The sequence below is a fragment of the Mesocricetus auratus genome, unplaced genomic scaffold (assembly GCF_017639785.1).
Source record: "Mesocricetus auratus isolate SY011 unplaced genomic scaffold, BCM_Maur_2.0 Super-Scaffold_100045, whole genome shotgun sequence".
In the NCBI taxonomy this organism is placed as follows: domain Eukaryota; kingdom Metazoa; phylum Chordata; class Mammalia; order Rodentia; family Cricetidae; genus Mesocricetus; species Mesocricetus auratus.
Genome location: NW_024429222.1, coordinates 2737981 through 2762554, shown reverse-complemented (window position 1 = coordinate 2762554; position 24574 = coordinate 2737981). Strand labels below are relative to the sequence as shown.

Below are 24574 nucleotides of genomic sequence, written 5' to 3'. Positions count from 1 at the left end.
CATTTATTGTGTTTTTTGAGACAGCTCTCACTCTATAGCCCAGGCTGATGTGGAGCTCACTATGTAGCTCAGGCTGGCCCAGAATTCACAGCAATTCTCTAGCCTCAGCCTCTCAGGAGCTGGGATTCCACAGGTGAGCTGCACACAGATTTGAAGACAGGGTTTCCACAGAACAGCTGGCCTCTGTGGGGCTTTGCAGAGCAGTCTGTGTGCGTATGCGGGAGGGGAGAAGGTCTCACGGATGTTATCTGAGAAGTGACCACCTCAAAGTGAGACGTGCTTGGAATAATTATCTCCTGACATCTAACAGGTAAGCTGACGCCAGTGTCTTGAGAGACAGCATGACGGACACTCCAGCCTTTGCCTGAGCAAGTTTAGGGCTGCAGCAGGGGGCCTCTGACTCCAGCTGCCTTGAGAGCCTGCAGATACCATGTTCCTCAGGCTGCTGTCATTCAGTGAGTGGGGACAGAGGATCTCCTTTATCATGGTCATTGATGCTGGCTGTCCACGAGCAGGAGGCATGTGAACTCTGTCCCAGGGTGGCTGCCCCATGTCCTCTGCTTCCCTCAGTGAGTCACCCAGACAGCAAAGAAATCACAGGCTTTATGACCAAGCCCTGGAAATCACTCCCTGCCACAGTGCCCAGGCCAGTTCTACTCCATGTGGGAAGGAGGCCTATGGAGGATCGCCCAGGAAGGAGTACAGTAGTGGCAGTCATTTCAGTTAAAAACGAGCCAGTAGGAACTAGTGTACGTGGGATCCAGGCGCTGGCTGAGGTTGCCACCAGCTTCCCTTGCAGATGAGGTCACAGCTCTGAGAAGTTGTGTGACTGGCCCAAGGTCATGTGGCAAACTAGAGCCGGATTTGAACCGCTGTCACCAAGAGTCCAGGACCCATTCATTATCTTGACTGCATCTCCAGGCATGGAACTTCTCCTGTCCTCTCTGGCCAGGAAACCGAGCCAAAGAGCCCAGGAGTTGGCTGGAGAGGCCCTGTCCTGGGTGTGCCCTGCCTTGCTCCAGGTCTGCCAGCCATCTGTGGAGGCCTGCTCTTATCTCGAGGGGGTTTGAGGGCCCTGCTTCTCCCTGATTTATGAGTTGAGTGGGCGAAGGGCACACCTGACTTTCGTAGTTACTTCTGTACCCTTGCCCTTGTCTATGCCATCAAGAAGTAAGGTTCCTTTGTGCACACGTGGCAGAGCCTGGAGCAGGACTGACCGTTTGTGGTAAACCGGGGGCCTCACCCCTCTCAGAGCCAGCTGGCTGCCACAGCTCCACCGTCTCTCAAGAGCAGAGTGAATGAGCCATGCATTAGCCCGCTACCGGAAGGAAGTGTCTCAGGTTGTTGAGCAAAGCACAGAGAGAAGTGGTTCATTTTGGCTCAGGGCTCTGGACCTCCCAGGCCATGATGGAGTGGGCCTGTGGCTGTGGGCCTGTGGCTGTGTAGTGGGTGGAGCACAACTGTGCCCTTCCCAGCATCATCATCTTTAGGCTTACACCTTCAGGACATGCTCCTGTGTGGGGCATCCTAGAACCAAACTACAGTAGCCTCGTGGGTTTAGATTGGCCAGTAAGTTTAAATCTCCTCTTGACACACCAGATTCCTCACCATTCCCAGTCCAAAGGCCTGTGGCTGGTCCCACTGCCTCCAAATAGCTCCACCATGCCCCCTCACGCTAAAGTGTCTCTACCCAGAGCCCGGTGCTCCCCTTCATGAATGTTCATGTGTGTTTCACAGGCCTCATTTATTATGACCTTTTGCTTTTATGCCAGGGCTACATTTACTCATAGGCTTTCTAAAGAAAACCTATAATCCCAGGGGTTGAGGGTAGAGGATTGTGAATTTGAGGTCAGCCTCTGCTACAAAGTAAGACCAAAAAGACCCTGTAGCTTAGTCAATTAACCAATCAAAACTAAATGAGGTTCCATTGCTCTTCTGTTGAGTGACTTTATTGCCACTGGAAGTGTATTTGTCTCTACTTGCTGGTCTGCCAAGGTAGGAGTATTAGCAAACCTCGTGGGAGATACTGTGGCGATCTGAACAGCCTCAGGATACTCAGGATAGAAACTCCAGCTCCTGGCCATGGCAGACAGGGCACAGAATGACCTGGTCCCCACTGCCCATCACTCTCCCCATTGCTCACTGAGCCTGTATATTCTGGTCCTTAGCTGTCCCCAGCTGTTACCTCCTTAGGCCTAAACAAGTCTAATCCCTCTGCTGGCCGTGGCTTGGCAGGTGGCTCCTTCCTGCTCTTGGGTCCTGCCTATCCCTGTCTTGCTGTGATGGTCACTGGTGCCTCTCTGTTGCAATACCCGAGTATTTCCTAGTGGCACTTAGAAATTTCAGAAGTCATCCTTGGGAAAGTTCGTTCCATTGTACCTCCCAGACAAATCTCCCCACATGCTAGAGTCTGCTCATCTTGGCTGTTCTTGCATCCAAAGTGTCACACAATGAGCGTCTTTCATGGTTCACCCACAGATGCTACAGGCAAATGTTCATCTTTCCTGAGTGGGGAGTCTGGGCCCTGTACGTAGTGCCTTGTTAGCATGGAGTGCTCCATGTATAGGTAAATTTCAGACATGCCTGCCTGCTACATTGCTTGCCTGTATGTTTCTTTCTCTCCAGCACCTTGGAGAGAGATGCTGAGAGGGCCACTGATTTGAATAGAATCTTCTAGAAATACTGCACGGGCCTCTGGGCTTGTCTTGGGTGGGTGGGCCGCTGTGGAAGCTCGCATTGGAGACGGTGTTCTCAGTCTCTGGGTCTGGACGGAGAGTGCAAAGGCCACGCTCACACAGCAGACGTGTTGATGGAAACCAGGAGGACCTGCTTCCCATGCCAGGCATCAGAGGAGCCGCACAGTATCATTCTGACACTTGAAAATTGCAAATTTGAAAGGTCCCTTCTCACCTGCCAGCTCTGCAGGCTGCCCTTGCATAGATGGATTCCAGACTTTACCCCAGGGCTAGATTTTCCAGGGCCCCAGAATTAGCCAACTCGGGGGTCTTTCTGTCCCCACTATGCATGAAACCCCTCAAGTGTCCCAGGCCCGGAGTTTGTATTCCATCAGGACATTGACAGTTAGAGGTGACTTTGTTACCTGAAAAATCCTGGATTTGAGTTGCGTCTGCTGGCTGCATCCAGGGTTTCAGGGTGCTGTCTGCTCTTCCTGGAGATGCTCCATGTGATGGGGAGTCACATTCCCAGACACATTCTCCTAAGTTGATCATGAACATTCAACTCAATTCATCCCAGCCACTCATTCTCCCTCAAATAAGCCATGCACATTCCTGCCTTAGGATGCTGGCACTGACTCCCCAAGTGCCTGGAAATACCTTCCCTTCCTCCACAGATGCTGCTTTGCTCTCCGCCTCTCACGGGGATTGGCCCACATTTACCGTCTCTCTTTAAAACTGCAGTTTTCTTATATCATTCGCTTTTAGCGAAGTTACTGACTAACTCTCTGGCCAGTACTTATTCAATACTGCTATTTCTTCAAAACCCACTTGAATACCTGTCAGATTCACTGGTAAGTCCCAGAGTCCTACTGCATAGTCATAGTTCAGTTTGTGGGACAAATGAATGAAGCAGACAGGTAAATTAATTCAGCATTCAAACACTAGACATGTAACAATGAAGGAAGCTAAAGACCTCTGAGTGTTTCAGTTTCTGGTAGAGAAGGGAGTGGTCTATTCCACAAAGCTAGCAGAAGAAATCCTGACACCCAATCTATCACCAGACCAGTCCACAGACACAGACGTGTGGGCCGACATCTGCTGGTCCTAAGAGCCCTGGCCTTGGAAAGGGCTGCAAGTTCCATACACTATCAGTGGCTCTCACCGTGCAGCCCGGAGAAGGTGCAATACTCCTCAGCTCCACTGTTAGCGCTAATACAGGTAATGTCTGTAAAAGGGATGCCCAGTATACAGTTCAGAACAGTCAAAGAATAGAAATGAAGAGGTTTTGAAAGGGGTGCTACCTGAGCCGCAGGCGGCAGTACCTGCTGAACAGCAAGCATAGCGGATGCTCAGCCCAGAGACGTCCGCACTGCTCTTTCTTGTTTGAAACAGAGGATAAGCACATTGCTAAGGATGGCAGCGAGCCTTCTCCCAGATTTGTTTGTAAGTTGCCTTTGCTTTTGTTTTCATTCCCTCTCACCTGGAGTGCTGGAGTGGGCGGGCAGCTCCTTGCCCACCCACCATTCCCCTGACATTTCCCACTCACATGACTTTAAATGAAGAGAAATGCAGACTGACCACGAGCTGCTGGAGTTTGGAAGCTTCTCTTGGAGCCAGCTGGTGTGTGGAGAAGCAGAACCTGGGCCAATCACAGGAACCGGCGCACTCTGACATTAGTGTCTTTTTATTGACATAAGTGTTTTATCAAAATTCATCTCAAGGGTAGAATATCCATCTCCGTATTGACTTAAAATACAAGGTAATGCAGGGAGGGCATCTACATCTATGTGCCATGGACCTTGGCATGAAGCCGTAGATAAAGAATCAATACTTTATCATCAAATTATGAGCCAGATTTCAATGTTTTGCAAGAAGAATCTGGAGATGCATAGAGAAACACAATAATGTTTTTTTTTGTTTGCAAAGTGTCTTTTTGCATGTCAATACCAGGCAAGCTCCTCTTGGCCATCCTGAGCAGGCAGCATCCCTCCCCCGACCCCACGATCCAAAGGAGGATAGGGTGGAAGTATCAGTAGACCACACTTGGCTTTGCTGTCTGTTGGATGCTGTGCTGACTTGTTTTTTATGTCACCTTAACACAAACAAGAGTCAACTGGGAAGAAGGATCCTCCAATGAGAAAATGTCTCCACAAAACTGGTCTGTGGGGGCATTTTCTTGAGGGCCCAGCTCACTGTGGGCGGGGCCACCTCTGGGCAAGTGGTCCTGGGTGGTGTAAGAAAGCAGGATGGCCACGCCTCGAGATGATAGCATTGCTCCTCCATGGCTTCTGCTCTAGGCTCCTGCCCTGGCGTCCCTCAATGACGGACTTATAAGCTGTAATGTGACACGAACTCGTTCCTAGCCAAGCTGCTTTTGGCCATGGTCTTTCACCACAGCAGTAGAAAGTCTAAGACAGTCAGTTGCATTACAAGGCACACACTGTCTGACCACGGCGCTGGTGCCCCACCCAGGTCCTTGCTGATTTCCTGCCTTCACTTCTGTAGACATTTCTGCCAGTGTCACTGATCTTGAGCTGCTCGGAGGAAGGGCCTGGGTGTCGGTGTTCCCTGGCAGCCCCCCTTAGCCAGGGGCAGGGTGGGGGAGGAGAGAACAGCTCAGCTCCAGGGCTTTGCTCCCTCACCCACCTCTGTCCTATTTCTACTGCCTCGTTTTTGTCCCCTGGAACATCCCTTCACATGACGCATGAAGCCTCATCACCAGATCTGCTACCGAGGGCACGGGCGCACTACTCATTCCATAAATACGTGATGGGCACAGAGGGAGAGACAGGGATGCCACAGAAATGGAGGTAGGTGTAACTGACCTGTGTCCAGCTGGGTCCCCCATCTCACATGGATAGGAAGTTGGAGAGCTCCAGGCCTGGCTGCTCCAGCTCCTCAGACAGGAGTTCATTCAATATGGCGTGGCTTGCCTGTAGGCTACATCACATCTGGATGGCACACTGAGGAAGAGGCCAGCCTTTCTGTGGCTTTCCCTTTAAATCTGAGATACTGTTCCTAGAAGTCCCTAACCCCCACCCCCCAGGACACCACCCTTTGCCTCACTGGCCTGAGAAAACCCCATATTCCCTCTTGAGCCACCTTTGGGGTGCTGGAAGGACCTTTGGGTCTGTGAAGTGTACCTGGGACATAGCCCCTGGCACTCTACTAGGGAGGGGGATGATGACTGCAGCCGATGGGGAGCTCTGTCCCCCTGTCTACCTTCTGCCTCATCCATTTCCTCTCTTCAGTCCTCTATGGCTACCCTGTCTGGTGTAACAAAAGGGCAGTGCCCTGTCTGTTCCACTCACTATGGGTGCCCTGGGGAAAACTATGCTCAGTAAAGATCCAATGAATAAGTAGATGGTGAGGGTGATGAATGCATGCACGAATCTGTGTAGGATGGCACAGTTGCACAAAAGGTTGGGGTGGGTCAGCCATCCTTTTAGTATCCTGTGAGGATAGCAGGGATGAGGGATCCTTCCTGTCCAGGGAACCCGAAGACGGTGAGGACAGCAGCTTGGGGCAGAAAACCTCAGCTCCTGTTTGGCTCTGATCCTAACCCAGCAACTTTAAGTTTTCCCTGCTCTCTGCATCTTCACTGTTTTCTCTGGACCCGGTCACCAGACAGTTTTGTGAGCACTAACTGTGTGAAGACACCGGGGCCGCATGTGATCAAAGGGCATGTATCCGGGAGATGCGAGGCTCCGCCTCTGGGTACAGAGCCCACATTCCATGCCGTTCTAAGAGTGTACAAGCCTAAACTGTGTAGAAAGAGTACAGAACATCCCAGGTGAAAAACGGGCAGGCTGGGAGGCCCCATATGGAAGCCAGGCTTGCCTGAGGAAAGCAAGCTTAGCATGGCTGGCCCTTGGGGATGGGGACACTGCCTGAGAGGAGAAAAAGTCCACCTGGGCCAGATGGAGGCAAGCTGCAAAGGCAATACACCTAGGGTGTTGCTGTATATGGTGACTGCCCTGCAACTAGATTTCAGGGGTCCGGATGGAGCAGCAGCCTGAGCAAGAGATACTATGCCACATCAGGCCAGATCAGGGTTGCTGCTACAGCTCAGATAGGACTGCAGCAGAAGCAGAGAAGTGGCCAGGTCTGAGAGATCAGTGACTGGGGACAGCTAGGCATTCTGCTATTGCTAGGACTCTATCCGGTCCTATGCCCTTACTGAGCAAATAGACCAGTTCTCCTCAACAAAGAGGATGTGTTCCAGTCTTTATTGAGGGAAGTCACTCTGGGCTCAGGGAATGGAGTAGGAATCAAGCATAATACAGTTAAGAAAGACCTTGCAATCAATCACGTTGGCTTAAATTAAGTGCAATGTCCAAGTGGGTTTTGCCTGGCAGTGTTCCACAGCAGAGGCCAAGGCAGATCACCACATCTAGGTGGTTACCATGTGAAGCTGAAAACGGCTTCATGATTTTGGGAAGAACAGACACTGCGAGTGGGTGTTGAGAGTTTGGGGTCTAAGTTCTGGACAAATATTGTTTAGAATAAACTGTAATGCCACAGTGGTTGTGTGGCCTGGGATTGCCTTTGTTGACCTCCGTGGACTATTTACCCTCCTGTTTTCCTACCTAGAAGAAGGTACTATCAACAGTTGCTCTGAGGGCTCCTGTGGGTTAAGATCGAAGTGTCTTATCAGCTTCAAAGCACAAGTGAATGCTGGGACTAACAGGAAAGTTCCTGTTAAGCAAAACGCCCCTCACTGGGTAATATTGTTGAATTAATATTTGTGTGGGGGTGTCATGCATAATAAAATCTTCATCTTTAAGGGGCATGTAGGAATAAACAACAAAATGTTAAAATGCTCAAATGAGTCAGAACAAGCAGCACTCCTTAGAGAGCCGGTGGCCTTCTGTAGGCTCCTCTCTTAGAGAGAGAGTGGTGGCCCTCTGTAGGCTCCTTTCTCTCTTAGAGAGAGAGTGGTGGCCCTCTGTAGGCTCCTTTCTCTCTTAGAGAGAGAGTGGTGGCCCTCTGTAGGCTTCTCTTAGAGAGAGAGTGGTGGCCCTCTGTAGGCTCATCTCTTAGGAGAGCAGTGGCCCTCTGTAGGCTCCTTTCTCTCTTAGAGAGAGAGAGTGGTGGCCCTCTGTAGGCTCCTTTCTCTCTTAGAGAGAGAGTGGTGGCCCTCTGTAGGCTTCTCTTAGAGAGAGAGTGGTGGCCCTCTGTAGGCTTCTCTTAGAGAGAGAGTGGTGCCCTCTGTAGGCTTCTCTTAGAGAGAGAGTGGTGGCCCTCTGTAGGCTCATCTCTTAGGAGAGCAGTGGCCCTCTGTAGGCTCCTCTCTTAGAGAGAGAGCAGTGGCCCTCTGTAGGCTCCTTTCTCTCTTAGGAGAGCAGTGGCCCTCTGTAGGTTCCTCTGGGCTGTTAGTTTTTATGTCAACTTGACACAAGCTAGGGTCACCTGGGAAGAGAGGACCTCAATTTAAAAGTCACCCCCATCACACTGGTCTGTAGGCAAGTCTGGGGAGCATTTTCTTGATTCATGATTGATGTGGGAGGGCCCCGTCGCTGTGAACAGGTGGTCCTGGGTTGTCTAAGAAAGGAGACCAAGGGGGCGGGAGAGCCTCAGCAGTTAAGAACACTGGCTGCTCCCTCTGAGGATTTAGAGAGAACCCACATGGTGGCTCACAACCCTCTGTGAGTTCGATTACAGGGGAGAATCTCACGCCTCCTCCTCGTGGCTTCTTTGGGCATTTGCATGCATGTGATGCACAGGCACCCATGTTGGCCAAACACCCACACACAGACACTAAATATCGGGAAATCATTTTTTAAAGCAACCAATAGGCAGAGCAAGCCGTGAGGGTTGGGCAGCACCCCCACCCACTTCTGCCTCGGTCCTGCCTTGACCTCACTCAATGACAGAGTGTGACCTGACAGCTGCAAGGTCAAACAAACCCTTTCCTTCCCAAGTTGCTCTGGTCATTGTGTTTATCAGAGCAATAGATACCTAACTAGGACACCTCCATATCGCCCTTTGGAATCTGAACTCAGTCTACAGTCTAAAGGAACGATGGCTAACCTGTGTCTCTGTGTGCATATGTTAATCCCACCAATCAAGAATGAAACTACTACCCCAATTTAAAGCCAAATTTGAAGCAAGCTTTAATTAAATACTGGCCAAGTGGATGGGCTCTGGCCAGGTCCATACCCAGGTTCCTGGGAAGTGGCCCCAAACCACCAGCTTAAAAGGAAAACCCATAATTTGCATTTCCCATCAGGTCCAATCGATGTAAAAATACATCCAGACATATCTCCAGCCTACATCCAATGAGGGGCAAACATATATCCTGACGTATTTCCTGCATGCGAACCTCCTGCCCACATGTGATTAAGCATATCCAGTGTCGATGGGTCAAACTAGTTTAGGGGAGTGAAAACATGTGATGTGACTTGCTACCTTCCATAACAACAGCCTCCAGCATTTCAGGAACTATCTGTCCTTGGGCAAGGGGCTTTCAGAGTAGAGGCATTTTTGTTTCATGGATCCCTTAGGCATAGTAATTAAAACTTAAAACATAACTTTGGCTCTTACACATACACATGTATGATTCATGTGTATGTGTTCATGTTAGGCTTATTCCTCAATTACTCTCAACTTTGTAGACAGGATTTCTCACCACCCCTGAAACCCACTAATTTTTGACGAGTGGCAGAGCAGGCGCCTCAGGGATCCTTCTGCCGCCGCCGCCTCCTCCTCCTCCTCCTCCTCCTCCTCCCCCTCCTTCTCCTCCTCCTCCTTCTCCTCCTCCTCCTCCTTCTCCTCCTCCTCCGTGCAAGGACTGCAGGTGCTTCTTCTCCTTCTGTCTTCTTCATAGGATCTGGGGATTCAACTCAAGCCCTCATACTCACTCGTGTGATATTTAACAGCTAGCTGAGGCATCTCCTCAGGCTTGCTGACGGTTAATCTTGTCTATCTCACTGGATAGAGAGATGTGCAGGGCACTACTGGGGCATGCCCACGCGTGTGTGAGGAGTTTTCAGAGTGATTAGAACATGAGGGGTCCTAACATGGCGGTGTTACTGAGAAGTGGCGGGGAGTAGGATAAGGGGCCTGGGTACAGGAAGCAGGTCATCGGGGAATCCTTCCTGAATGCCCTCTCTCCAGTTTCCGGTCCGCCACAATGCAACCTCTCTGCCTTACCACACCCCCTCACTGTGAAGTACCCACACCCCTGAAACCATGGTCCAAGAGAGATCTTTACACATTCAAAGTCTTTATTTTGGGTATTTTGTCACAGTGATAAGAAAAGGAATTACTAGCAAGGGTAAGGGCAAGGATAAAACCCAGTGATAGCATACACCATGGGCATGGGGCAGGAGACTGGCTAGAGAGAGACAGAGGGCCAGCTGGAGAAGAACCTCCTTTAGCAGGGGATGGCAGACAGAGACTAAACATACCCAGTTCCACAGCTTGCCCTATAGCTACATAGGAAGGTATCACATTGTGGCCAATCCCCTCCTTTGTTGCAAAGTCAGGAGAAGCTGGTCTTGGAAACTTCTTTTTTGGTGACGAGACAAGGGTACAGAGATGCTGGTTGCTCCCTGTGACTTTCCACATCAGGATATGATATCATGGCTGCTGCAGCACCTTTTTCCATGGTAGGTGGAAGGAAGGTCAGTGGGCGGGGGGCAGCCATTCAAGAGCACACGTGAGGCCCCTAGAACAGAAGCGATCTCATTTCTGACCACCAGGATCTCCCATGCACAGCGAGGAACAAAGTGGCCTCCGTGCTCCGTTTCCTTAGTCATACCGTCCTTCTCACCTTCTCGACTTCCACTCCGGTGGCAATGAGACATAACAGACAGTGGAAACAAGGTAGTGACGCCAAGAAGAGGACAGTGGCCTCATGGGAGAAGGGCGGGGTAGAAGTCCACTCCCCACTCTGTCTAGATGCCAGCTGATGGATTTTGGACGAATGTTTGGCTTTTGGAACAGTCATGCTCTGTCCTACCAGACCTCAGTACCTTTGATCTGCTCCGTGTACTCACCCTCAGCCTCTTTGTGTGGCGCGTCACCGCCAAAGACAGCTCCTCAGCGCACTGGGCATGGAGCTCAGGGTTGTGAGAGGCTAAGCACACGGAATTCAAGCACCTCCCTCTACACCTCCATCCCAGCTTGCCATGTAATTTCTGCTCAGCATGAACTTTCGGGAGTCCTCCCAGCTGTCATCGCTGTTCCAGGAGCTCTGGAGAAGAGGGAGGTATGACATCATCCAAGGGGCTTGGGGACAAACAGAAGGCTTCATGGGACTCTGCAGTGAAGCCCAGACCCCAGCATGTGCTTCTTGGAAGCTCTCACGCACCTCTCCAGGAGCACTCAGGGTCCAACTGCACAGGCCCACTTTGGTTAGCTTCGGACTCCTTGAGCATTTATTTCCAAGCAGCTCCTCCCATCACTCACTCTAGGAGTGATGTGTATAGAAATGTGAAGTCTGTACCCATGGATACTTGGTCCTGTTCTGTGTCTTTTCTGCAAGCCAGGAATCATGAAGTAAACAAAGGGACTGGGTATTTGCTGGGACACGGGTTCATCTTTTCCATTGAAGCTCCCTTTGGAGTCCTGGCCCTTTGCTGATGTGGGGATGTGTGGAGACCTGCAGTTTGGGGTATGTGCCACCAGGGTGACTTCCTCATTATCTCCTTCAATCACTCACCTGAGTGCACTGGCACTTCCCAGCCTGGCTGCGTGGAGATTACTCTAGAGCTCTTCCAGGGACAGACCTGTGCTCAGCGCTGTCCTCAGCTCACGGGCTGCCTGAGCATCTTAGGCACAGGCATGCTTCAAGCTCTGGGTGACCGCAGCATGCACACAACGGTGCATGCAGGGCTGGACTTTCTAGGGAGGAGCCTGGCCTCCAGAGTCACCAACTGCAAGGGCTTCCTCGGGAGTCACCAGAAGTCTTCCTGGGGCCCTAGCTTGGTGTGCCAATCAACTCACTGTCAACCAAGCAACATAAATTCAGTTATTACCCAGAAAACGTACCTTACCCCAGGTCTGAACTTCCCCCAAGGTGCAGACAGTCTAGGTGGAGAGCTTCGGAGAGCTCATGGACATTTAGACGTCCTGTGCCTTCAAAACAGCTCCCAAGTGCAAGCTGAGCCCTTCTGTTCGATGGCCACATCATCGACCCACTTGCTTCCCTAATTAGGAAGGCTATATCTTAATAAAAATTGTTTGCTTGATTAAGTGTCCAACATTTAATACTTGGAGTATAAGGAAACCAAGATCACTCATTTGATCCCGTATAAGGAAAATGATTGTTTAATGAAGGCTATGAACAATTTTTAAATCAGTTCTTTGGAGGTGAGCGATGGGCAAGCACAGCATTTATCCACTGCAGATCAGTCTTAGAGCACTAAAAACCTTCTTTCTGTGTGTAGTTACACACTAAGGAGAAATGTCACCATCGCTGACTCACACCTGACATCCACTATGGCCATCCTTGTGCTGCATTTCAGTTTTGGTCATTACATAGCCATTCTTCTGACAGGACTGTGGGTCTCAACCTGGTTCCTAAGAGCAGATCTTAGAACTCAAAACATTCTGGGCAGATGTGAAACGCCCGTCCAGAGATCCTGACTCAGCTGGCCTGAGGTGGGGCCTTGGTTCTAATGATTCTAATGTACAGGTGGGTGCAGGAACAACTTCCAATGACCACGGCTCCTCCATCTGGGATCTCCAGCACCTGCTCTGGAGCCAAGCACAAGACAGCCTCAGGAGTCCACTGTGAGTCATATGCAGAATACACCTGCAAAGTACCATCACACCATACCACCTCCTTCTGTTGAACTGCCCAGACTCTGCACAAAGCAGGGAGTCCTACACTGTCAATCCTATACAGCAGGGTTGCTGTGGTACTCAGTCACCAGGCTTCACTCGGGTCTGCCTCATCTTGTAAAGACATACACAGCACTTTAGTCAGTATGTTGAGAAGGCATAGTATGGGGGTTAGAAGTGTATGCCCATAGATCGTACCGTGATGCCACCTGACCACCACAGAGAACGCCGGTCAGAATAAACATCCATTTCTAACACGTGGGTCTCAGGGAAACATTTAAATAGCTCTTTGCACAAAAAGCAGAAACCCAGCAGTCCACGCCTTCCCTTTGACAGGGTCCCTCATTCACATACACCAGCTTCTTGAGGCTCTCCATGGTGCGGGCGCTGTTGCAGGCGAGTGGACACAATGCTGAACCTGAGCAGCATATCCTGGAGTCCATGGCACTTAGCAGTGCAAAAGATGCTGAGAAGCAGGTTAGCAACAGCATCTAACTCGGGCAGTAAAGATGCAGTACATAGAGCAAAGTCTGCTGAGGACCTGGGCGTGGAGTCCTGGTGGCAAGGGCTCCCTGAGGAGGTGCTGGGGAGTGGGTTTCCAAGGGTTCCAGACAGCAGATGTGCAGGGGCAGGGTAGTGAACGAGAAGCAGAGGCCAGTCCCCTCGCACCTGTGTACCCTGGCTGAGTGTGGAAGGTTACGGCCACAGTGGGAAATGCAGCCATCGGTTCACTTAAACCAAACTGCTACCACAGAAGGGTCCCCAGGAGAAAACTGATAGGGTGAACTTCCTTGTTGGAAGCCATCCATTGGGTTGTGTTTCACCTAATCCCATAAGTAAACAAAACAAAAACAAAATCTCCTATGTCAGTTTATGATGGGGCTCCATCCCAATAAAACAGGGTAGGTTAAGAATGTCCCATGAATGCCTTGAGTACACTCACCCTACAGGACTCCTGGCTCCTGTCTTACCTGTGCTCTGAGAACTGCATTGGCCTAACACTGGGGTAAGCAGTCCCACAAAAAGCCTACTTCTAGGAAAGTGTTGAGTATCTCATGGGACTTATTGAAAGCTTGTATCCAAAAGGCTCAGAACATTCGTGTGTCTTCATGGTTATGTGGCTGAACGCGCTGTGGACCACTGCTACTGCCCAGCATCATGAGGGAGGGCAGAACCGTCACTAACCCAAGAAAAGATTAAATTCAATGTACTTTCTACCCTGTGCTTCCCTTTCTCACCACTGTGAAGTCTGAAATCCCAAGTAAAGCCACCCCACATTGCAGGAGATACCAATACACAAATTCTCCTTCCTTCTTTAGTGGTAGGAGGAGACTGGGGTGTTGAGCCCAAACCTTCTCATCCTAGGTCTTCACTTTGACCCCCCCCCTTCAGATGTTACTTCTCAGACACCTTCTCCCAAGCCCATCACTTTATGCACCCCAGCCTCCTGTTGGGTTTTCTGGCTTACATTATGGGGCTCACACTGTACATCCGTCTGTTCTGAGCACACTGGAATGTCACCCTGCGGTCATAGGCTGCATTTGCATTGTTTTCTGCTGTGTTCACCATAGCCTAAGGCACATGGAAGGTGCTCATCCATTATTTGCTGAATGAAATGGTAATAAACATCATTTGGTTTTGTTGCATTCTTCTGGGCACTGAGGACTGAAGGGGTCCCCAGTGCTCTTGGGTTCCTGTTTCCAAGCACATTCATGTCCTTTCTAATCTTTCTGCCTTAATCACTTTAAATGGGCTGACAAGCACAATTGACCAATTAATAGCACTTCTGCTCTTGTTACATCATTTGTAATCCATGATGCTCTTTCTATTTGCAATGGCCTTTCAATTTTTCATGACTCAAAATGGAGGACATGCATAATGAATACAAATAGCAAATTGATTAAATGTAATGCATGTCCTGCTGCTTGCTGGGCTTATGCCTGTTATTAATGACAGAAATCCAACAAAGTCTCATGAAAACACAGATAACATACAACCTTAAATGCAAGATGTTGGAGCACTAGGGCCCTAAATTTTCCTAATTACTGAACAACAGTAGACATTAATTTCTCAGATGGCAACCTCTGTAAATAAGAACATTGCCTTGGCTTCTTTGTCTGAGTTCTTGTTGCTGAGCACAAGCTGCTATGCAGCCCACAGACTGTGTGTTTCAAAAACAAAATCAAGCCTCTCTTACATGAAGTAGAAAGGACCCCATTTGTATGGAATCAAATGCATTGTCTTCTATGAGGATTGCATTTTTTTCCAAAGCTAATCTGCTCTGATACAGACTCACATAGCTTCTGCTGGTATGCTGTGTGTTAGAGCATCCAAAGGTGATGACATGAAGCAAGGAAGGAGATACAGAAAGGACAGTGGCCTAGCTGGATGTGTCACTTGGGTCTTAGGGACAGACTGGTGTGCTGGAAGAGGCTGTAAGGAGCACCCTTATTTTCTTAAGGTAACTGAAGGCAAAACTTAATTTACCACCCATGGGAAATGTGGGAGGGCAAGGGCTTCCTTAGGCTGGAATGGTGGCTGGCTTACTCAGGTTGGTATTAGAAAACAGCAAAGCTATTGTCTCCTATGTCTATGAATAGAAGAGATGGCTCAGTATGGTTGCTCACACTTGCAATCCCAGAACTCGGCTGGCTTGAGGAAGGAGAAGGTCAATGATTTGAGGTTTGTCTGAGATATACAATGAGCTACAGACCAATTTTGGACTAGAGAGTGAGTCCCTGTCTCAAGAAATCAAATCAAACTAAACCAAACCAACCAACTACCAACCTGGCCAACATCTAGAAGAAGAGCAGTCACTGGGGGCCTGTCCATGCTCAGAAGAGACAGAGCAGTCACTGGGGGCCTGTCCATGCTCAGAAGAGACAGAGCAGTCACTGGGGGCCTGTCCATGCTCAGAAGCACACATTCAGTGTGCTTAGCACACTGCGTTGAGCTTCTAGCCTTTTCACCAATGAATACGAACTGGCTATCCTGCAATACAGGAGGACAATCAAGGAAGGGAACGAATGGCCATGGCCTGTTTCACTCCTCTAAAGACTACATTCTAACAGTCATGCATTCACCAGGAGCTTAGCTCAGAATGTTTACCTAGGTGTTTGCAAAATGTGTCTTGTCAACTCAGGGTGCACAGTGGTTTTGGCAAAACTAAATTTAGACTTCTGCTTTGGGATGTGTACAAACTGTCTTGGATTTGGAAGCCCCAAAAGAAATCTAGAACCAAGCACTTGAAGAGAGAGGTTGGCTGAGATGTGGAAGGCGCTGGGGGAACTGAGGAGAGAGATGGGAACAGGAAGTGGCCTGGCAGTAAAGGGAATCTCATTACATCAGCCATGCAGTGAAGGCTGCAGCTGGCTCTCATAGGAAAGGAACTCTGGGCAACTTCAAACTGCATGTCCCAGAATGCTGGCGCCCCCCAGCAAGGGAGCTGGGATTCATACTCGCCTCCCTGGCAGCGGCTGGTTAGGGCTGCCTGAAGAAGTGTGTTTCCTAGGGGCTCCTAACCACACTATGGACAAAGGGTTCTGGAAGCCTGTATGATAAAAATGCAGCGGATATGAGTGAGGTATCAACAGAGATGGCTCCCAAAGTCACCCAAGGCTGTGGAATCCCCTCTGCACATTGAGTCCACTGTATCTCACACTCCTGAAGCCTTCGCCGGGCTCGTGACAAATGTCTTATTGGTGTGTGTGGCTTATTTATTGAACATGCCACTGAATACAGTTTGAAGGGAGCTGAGACTATTCCTCGCTAAGTTTCCGCTCTTTGGAGACAGCAAGACAGATTTCTTGTGAAAATTTGGGAAGTATGCATGCTCTCCTCCCCCACTGTCATATGTCTGTGTGAGAGAATAAAGAACTCACGGTTAGATCTAAAAACAGAGCCAAATTAGGAAGAGAAATACATTTACAAACCATAGCATATGAGAAAGCAACACACTGACAGAGACAGGAAGAGAGGAGTGAGGATTTAATTTATTGTAATTAAAAACACACATGAGAACTCTGGTACCTCGAAGCATCCTCCCCAGGTGAAGCAGAGGTGCACATGTCTGAACAGGAGCATCCTTATGCCATGGCATCTGATTGTCAGGCAGGCCACATTCTATACTGGACTCCAACCTTTAAAGCCAAAGAATTCCTCAGCTTCTCCATCTCTTTTGACATTTCAGTTGTAGAAATACTTTCTTACTGCCTAAAATATAAAAATTCCACAAGTTGGAATTTATTTTGTATTGAGTATAGATTGTTTCTATATGCATGACGTCTCTTAACAAGCCTGTGGGGAGGTTTCAGTTCTCCTGTTTACAGGAGAGGAGGCTGGGGCAGAGAGAGGTTGAGTGTCTAGCCTGGTACCACTTGAGAAGTAGAGCTGGGACTTGAGCCCAGGTGACCAGAACCCACCAGCTTGTCCTGCATGGCCTGGTCCCAGAAGTCTGGCTGGAGGAAGTGAAGAAAGGACAAATACACAGACACAAAGAAGCTGGGATCGGGTGGGCCACACTATGCTGGAGCAGCACCAATTGCACTGTAGCCGGCAGCCTCCCTGCATTGCTCTATCCAGCACAGGGGGGAGTTAGCCAGTCTCAGCTGGAGGTCTTCAGAGGTGACCAGTCTCAGGCTGTGGTCACTGGGGTGGAGGAAGCTGTGGTTGTTGGCTTAAACACACACTGCCAGCATTGGAACTCAGACCAGAAGAAGGCTTTCTCTGAGCCTCACCACAGGAAACAACAGCCAGGGTCTGAGGCGGGAGGCCCTTGCCATGGCTGTGCTCATGCCAACAGCACACATTCATTCAGGCTTCCTCAGCTCCCCATACCACCTTATATTTCTGTACTACCTTTCTTCCACGATGCTTTCTTGATAACCAAATGGTTTTTAAAAACATAAAATCTTTCATAATTGGTTGGGTATGTCTTAATTGGTATGGCTCATACCAGGACAACAAAGGAACAACATCTGAAAACAAGAGCCTATTCAAGTGGCAAAGACACTAACTTCCCCAGGCATTTCCAGTCTGAGGCAGCAAGGCTGTGGAATTCTTATCTCACACCCATTTTAAAGGCACCTATTCTCTTAATCTGGGGAAAGTCACTGTGGATCCAGGAGACTGAATTCGCTGGACTCTGGGTCACTAAGCAAGCCTGCTGGACTCCACACTGAGTAGTGTATATCATGGGAATGGCGGCTGCCTCCTTGTTGGCTTGCACTGGCATTTACTAAATAAAATAATGCAGATGATTGTAGATGGAAGTACTGCTTAGAAAGCACTCACACAACTGCTTACATTCACATTTACTATAGTGTGATCCTGAGCCTAAAAAAGAACTGACATTTTACCGTGAGCGAGCTTATCAACTCAGACTGGAGAAGCTGCTCATTCTCCTAACCATCTCCCCAGGAGGGACGGGAAGGAAGGCCAGGCCCACGGTGCTAAAAGCCTATGGTTTGCTTTTCCATGGTATTTCCACTACCACCTAAGTGTGGATTTGACAGGGCACATATGCACAGACGTGCTCTTTGCTAAATTTAAAAGAGACATTCTTTCCCTGCTTCTCTCCCTCCGCCAAGGACTTAGAAGAGATAAAGCCCAAAGCGCCAGAAAACCCACCGCTACACACAGACAGAAGACCCTCAGTGTTGGCAGAGGGCTGGTGTGGCTGCCAGGTGGCATGGCAGGGTTCAGGAGCAGCTTACCCACGCCCGCCATACTCTGGAGGGAACTGGCAACTCAAAAGCAAGCATTCCAGAACCCCGCCAGCTAGTCTCAGCGTGCTTTCCCCACATGTTCAGTAATAGCAGAAGCGTTAGCAGTTTCAGGCCCCAATCAGTCAGGGAGACTCATTTAGACACTGTGACCGGTCACAATGTGCCTTGATTTAATCTTCATTCTCACAACAAGTCGTTCTCATTACTCAGCTGCTGTTTGGTGGTGTGGCCTGCACAACTGAAACCTTCTCTTCAGACACCCACAGAGCCACTGCCATGGACACCTGCAGGGCCCTGATTCTCCACAGTGGGAGCTGGGGTATGTGTGTGTCTCAGATGCCCTTTTGGCAGTTGCCACATCTCCTGATGTGGCCCAGGACTGGTCCAGATTGAGAGTAAGTCTAATGGTAACAATGAGATCTGGATTTAGACTCATGTGCCTCATCTCCCTGTGAATCTGACAAACCCCCAGCTAGAAACAGACATAAGATTAGGATGTGCAAAAAGTCTCCCAAGAACAGCATCATCTAGCTCAAGATATTGCTGTGATAAAGTACCATGACAAAGCATCTCGGGGAAGAATTACATGTCCCAATTTCAGTCCATCATAAGGCAAAGGCAGAGCAAAAATGGCTGGCAGGAACCTTGAGGCAGGAACCAAAGCAGAGAACATGGAGAAACACCGCTTACTGGCTAGCTTGCCATGACTTGCTCAGCCTGCTTTCCTATACAATTGGTACCACCTGCCCAGGGGTGGCATACAGTGAGCTGGGCCCTCCCACATCAGCCATCAATCAATAAAATGCACCAAAGGCTTGTCCACAGGCCAATTTGTTGGGGATACTTTCTCAACTGAGGTTCCCTCTTCCCAGATGACTCTAACTTGTGTCAAGTTGACATAAAACTAGCCGGCACAATGACTAAATTAAAAAATAAGTCAACATAAATTTCAAAAGCCCATTAGCCAAGTCTTCTGTTTACAAAACACAGTCAGCCATGCACTGCTGATTAAACTATTTCCATGGCTTATGCTCTTAATAGCTGAGCCATGAAATGTGAGCATGACAACAACCAGGCAGATGATGCCAAATGGAAAAATGTCCAAACACTAGTAATAAAGCAGACAGACTGAAAAATAGAAAAGCAATGGTAGATCAAGTTTGCCTCTAATGATTTGAGAATATTCTATCTGCTGCAGACGGCTGTGAAACTGGAATACTATACAAAATAGGGGTGTCAGGATGGAAAGGATTCAATGAGCTGTACGAATAGTGTAAAAGTATCCCAGGAAATGTCCCAGCATAAGATGACTGTTCCGAAGCAAGCGCTCTAGCAGCCCCTTGGCAGTGGGAAGAGTGCAGTTTGGAGGCCGAATTTAAAGCTGAACGGAAGAAAACTGTAGGATTTGACTAAAAGTGAGACCCTAGTGCAGAGGCAGACATTTGCTGACCCATGAGACCAGCATGGAGGTGGTGCCACTGCTGCACGGGGGACAGGAAGGCGTTGTTTCCTTCACCACTCAATGGTGTCTAACAACACAGCGTACTAACCATACAGTGACACATGACTATAGAAGGGGGCTTTTCCTCCTTGGAAAGTGCAGACTGAATGAAACGCTGAAAGACGAGCAAGCCTTATTTTTATTTGCCTGACCGCACCCCGAGCTCACATCAGCACTTACAGTACTCAGCCAAGGAGGGGGTCAGCTGCAGCATGCCAGAACAGCCAGTTCTACCATCTTAACCACCCGAGGAGACAGGATTATGACAGCGCTCCACAACAGGGCAGCTAGGTTTGGTGAGCTCGGGCTGCTTGCCCAAGAGCACACAGCTAGCAGGAGCAGGGCTGCACTCTCGGCACGCAGGCTCCATGGCACCCGAATTCACAGTGATGTAGCCTTCCTAAGCCAGGGCTGGGGCATATTTTGACTTTCTGATTTCTCAGCTTCTGAATCTTTGAAAGATTAAGTCAACACATGATTCGATTCTACATGCTTTGGGAAAGGAAAAGTAGTGAAGAAACTCAACCTTAAAATGTATCCATTTTCTTTATAATTATACATTGGACCTTAGGGTCTGTACGAGAACTAAATTCCACGAAAATGAAACAAAAGGATAGATGGCTGGAAAGACATTTTTCCTATCCTTCCACAATCATTTTCCCATGAGATCACATTAGAAAACAACTAGGACAAATCACCAAGGGTAAATTCCTGCAAGTGACTTTTAGACAGATTCTAACAGAACAGGGCGTGACAGCATTCTTGTGAAGAGTTCCCTGCTGCAAAGGCAGGGTAGGCGCTAATGTTAGCAGCTCCCGAAGAGCTGCAGCCTGAAAGATGTTCTGTAGGGTGAACTGCCCTTCCCTGCAGATCTCAGGAAACACACATTCACCTGTAGTCTCCATTACCAATAAGGCAGCGCCACTCACTCATTCACTCAACAAACATCTACTGAGCTCCGATCCAGCACGCCAATGATCCCCACATTAGCTAAATGTGGTTTCTACTCCTCAAGAACTCCACTTAGAAAATATGTTTAGATAAATACAGTGGTGAGCTGAGAATTAACAGTGTTTCCATAAGCAGTGGTGTCTTCAAAAACAAAACAAAACAAAGCAAAATGAAACATGGACGACAGTCTTCAGTACCCACTGAAGCAATTACTGCGCAAAGTGAGGAGGGAGAAGGGTGGATGCACACGGGTGCATGCTCAGAATGTTCACGCACACGCACGCATGCACACACACGCACGCACGCACACACAAGCACACGCGCACACACACATGCACACACATAACATCTAATTTTTTAAAAATTACACTGGAGATTACAGAAGGAAACATCAGTGAACTCGCTTCTGGTTACAGAAAGATAAGGGGAGGTAGATTTTATAAATCAGAAAGCAGCATGTGCTGTGAGGTAACTCCTTGAGGTTAAAAAATAATGGCCCCAAATTCCAATTGTGACCAAATAATAAAACCACAGATTCATGAAGCACAAGAGACAGGAAGTAAGTCCCAGCAAGGTATGATGTCACCAGTTTGCCTACAGGCAGTGAGAGAGTCAATCTTTAAGTTAAAAGAAATGTAGTTTTTGAGGCAGAAAAACCACCTGTGAGAAAACAGCGGGGTGGTGAGGGGGCTTCTCCTGGCTTCTAGCACATCAATAGACACCAAGTAGCAAAAACTTAATGAAAGAGGTTATTTTAAAAAACACCCAAAAAGTTAGGTATGAAATTTTACATGTCATTGTGAAATTTCTGAGCCACAGAAATACACAGAGGATCCTCAAAGTCCCCCCAAGAACAAACAGATGACTTACAAAGGGTTGAGAACACTGTATAAGTTCCCATCTGACACGAGAAAATGTTGCTAGACATTTAAATGTAGAAAACCATCAATAAAAAATAAGCATTTTGTTTAGATATGTACAGCTAAAAACCAGAAGGTCTACACATAGAATGGGTTAAAACTGCCTGCCTTTGCATGGATGTAGAAGAGCTGGCTGTGCCCCTCACCTGAATGGGGGTGGCCCTAATGGCCTGAAATGACAAGCTCAGCTACCACCCAGGCACCCTACATCTACCCCATCTAGGACCTGCTGGAGCTCATGAAGGGAATGGTCCTGTGGAACCACAACTGCAGGGTCTCCATGACTTGGGGTTGCCAAGAGATAGCCCAGAGGAGTTTCAGTGAGCATCCAGTGATAAGAGTGTACCAGAAACCAGGGCCTCGAACAAGACCATTGACCCACTGTGGCGAACATTTAGAAACAAAGCCGATTGGACAAGAGTATACTGTGTGGCACACTGAGGCTCCCAGTGCCACCAGGAGGAATGACGAGGTGCTGGAGATGTGGGAAGATTGAGGAGTGAAGAGGTTTTTATGGTTGTTTTGCTTTTGTTCATTTGTTTTTCTCTTCGTGTTTCTTTGTTTGCTTGTTTTGATTTTTAAGAATTTTTTGTTAGGGGGGAACACTGCAGGGAGGGCTGGGAGGCGAGCAGAACTGGGGTTCATGATGTGAAATTTCCGAAGAATCATATAGAATTATGTTAAAAATAAACAAAGAAGCAAAACTGCCTGCCTTTGGGAGGGTAACCAGAGGACAAGAAGGTGGGCCAGGGCATAAGTCAATAACTAAAAACCCTACTTACATCACCTGTTGAAAGTAACTTCAAAATTCCTCAGAGACACAGTAGGTGCATGCAGCATGAGAGGCCAAAGCAAACACGATGGATGCTGCACTTCTCCCTGTCCATGCAGCCTAACCTACACATTAGTGCTTGTGTCAGCTGTAATTCAAACATGGACGGCCCCACTGCCCTCCCCTGATGCCGTGAGATGAGTCAGTGAGCCTTACCATGTGTCCAGCTAAGACACTCACCTTACCACAGGGGAGAAGGCAGTGCAGCTGGCTGACCATGAACTGGAGCCTCTGAAAACATAAGCTAAAGTCAGTTTTCCTTCCTCACCACAGAATGAGCAAGGCAAAGCTGCGAGGGAAGATACAACGTGAAGTCAGAATTGCCAGGCAAATAGTCAGTGGGATTAGCAGGTCCATGCACTCACTCCTAAACCAAGGATTCTTGAGTCCACAGACATTTCATCTACTGTCCGTGCCATGTGTGGGAGACTGGATTCCCAAACTGGGCTTTAGATGATACAGCTGAGTCCTCAAGGAAGCAAGTGATTCCTCTTGCAGTTCTCTTCTGAGCCCTTCTGCGGGATGTTATACAACAGCACCTTTTGTTACTCAATATCCCTTTGATACAAGGTCCCTTGCTCAGACCTCAGGTTAGGGCACCCTTGTAACTGTGAGCACTTCTGTGCCCGCTGTGAAACTGCTGTCACAGCAGTGATAAGTGTAAAACTTACCCTTTATGTGAATTTATGATTAGAAGTAAGCAACTGGACACTGGAGCAAACACTATGGAGGAGGGGTCATTATGCCATTATGGCAGCCCTTGCTGAGGTGGTTTCCAAGCCCTGTCATGTGGGGACATGACCACCCACAGCTCTGTCTATGCTCACCCGCCCCATGCAGCTCCCAGCAGGACGGTGAAAATGAGAGACGTGTGGTCTGACTCAAACTGGACACCTGAGCATTTTCTGGGTGAGAGAATGAACTTGCTCATGGTTTTTAATAATCACCCAATTAAATGCAACTGCTGAGATATATCCCAATTTAAAGTGTACAATAAAACCTGGAATACAGCCCTGGGAGTCTGGAGCAATTTCTGGAAAGTAGACAGCAGGGATATTGCTGAGCTAGGTTTTTCTTTCACACACACACACACACACACACACACACACACACACACACACACAGACACACACACACACCCTCCTGTGTATAATGAATGCATGCATCATTTCCATACACCCTTTTTACATATAGACTTGCAGCCTGCAACAGAGACACTGGTGAGACAGAAGTTTGACATTTCTTGTGGCTTGAATGTGAAATGTCTTCTTCAGACTCATGTGCTGAACACCTGGTCTCCAGCTGCTGGTGGTGGCTGAGAAATTCTGGTAATGTTGCGAGGTGAGGGCCTAACTGAAGGAAGCGGGCCACTGGGAGTGACCTTAGGAGCTACCTGATCTATGCCTTCCTCATCCGTGAGCTGTTTCCTCCACAAACTCCTGTGGCCATCATGTTCTGCCTCACTCTAGGCGCAGAGCCAAAGGGGCCAAGGCCTACGTATTGAATCCCCTGAAATAACAAAGAAGGGATATTCCCCCCCTCAGTTGTTCTTATTAGTTATCACCTGTCACAACAGAGAAAGTCTAACACAATGCCCAGATGGTCTGCCACTGTGCTGAGGAAATGGGTGTTGATGACAGATACGGTCCACGTCTGCATGAGAGAGATGCTCCCAGAACCCAGTCACCGCCCAGTCTCAGCTCTAAGGTTTAAATGAGCAGTCACTTGGAAACATCACTCATGTATGTTGTTCATGAAATGATCACTGTGCCATATGGGTTCACAAGGCATTTTTGGTAAAGGAGTAAGAATTGGAATAATAAACCTAGATCAAAGATAATGGGCCAAAAGACACCATAACTGAATTTAAAACACAATACATGATCTGGGAGGTTACGACATGCCAAGCAGACACAGGATTAGGATTACAATGTAGTATACACATACCACAAATATCAATACCCCCACTTCCCACCACACAGGCATCCACATACGCCGCAACACACACACACACACGCGCGCGCGCGCGCACACACGTGCACGCACGCACGCACACACACACCACTGCATAACTTCTGTAGATCAGTAGGGCAAACATTCCAATAGAAAAATGGGTTAAATGTATGAACAGCCACACCACAGGAAGAAAATACCAACGGCCAATAAATGTGAAA

General features: G+C 48.6%; 1 long non-coding RNA gene across 5 annotated transcripts in view; it reads right to left on the bottom strand.

Annotated features, from left to right (window-relative positions):
• Window positions 1-9889: 9889 nt before the first annotated feature.
• The window catches only part of LOC121135921, a 46797-nt gene continuing 32112 nt past the window's right edge, over window positions 9890-24574 (bottom strand). For all 5 annotated transcript variants that reach the window (XR_005873032.1, XR_005873034.1, XR_005873036.1 and 2 more), the window contains one exon: window positions 9890-16682. This is a non-coding gene — a long non-coding RNA (uncharacterized LOC121135921). The remainder of the gene's footprint in view (window positions 16683-24574) is intronic.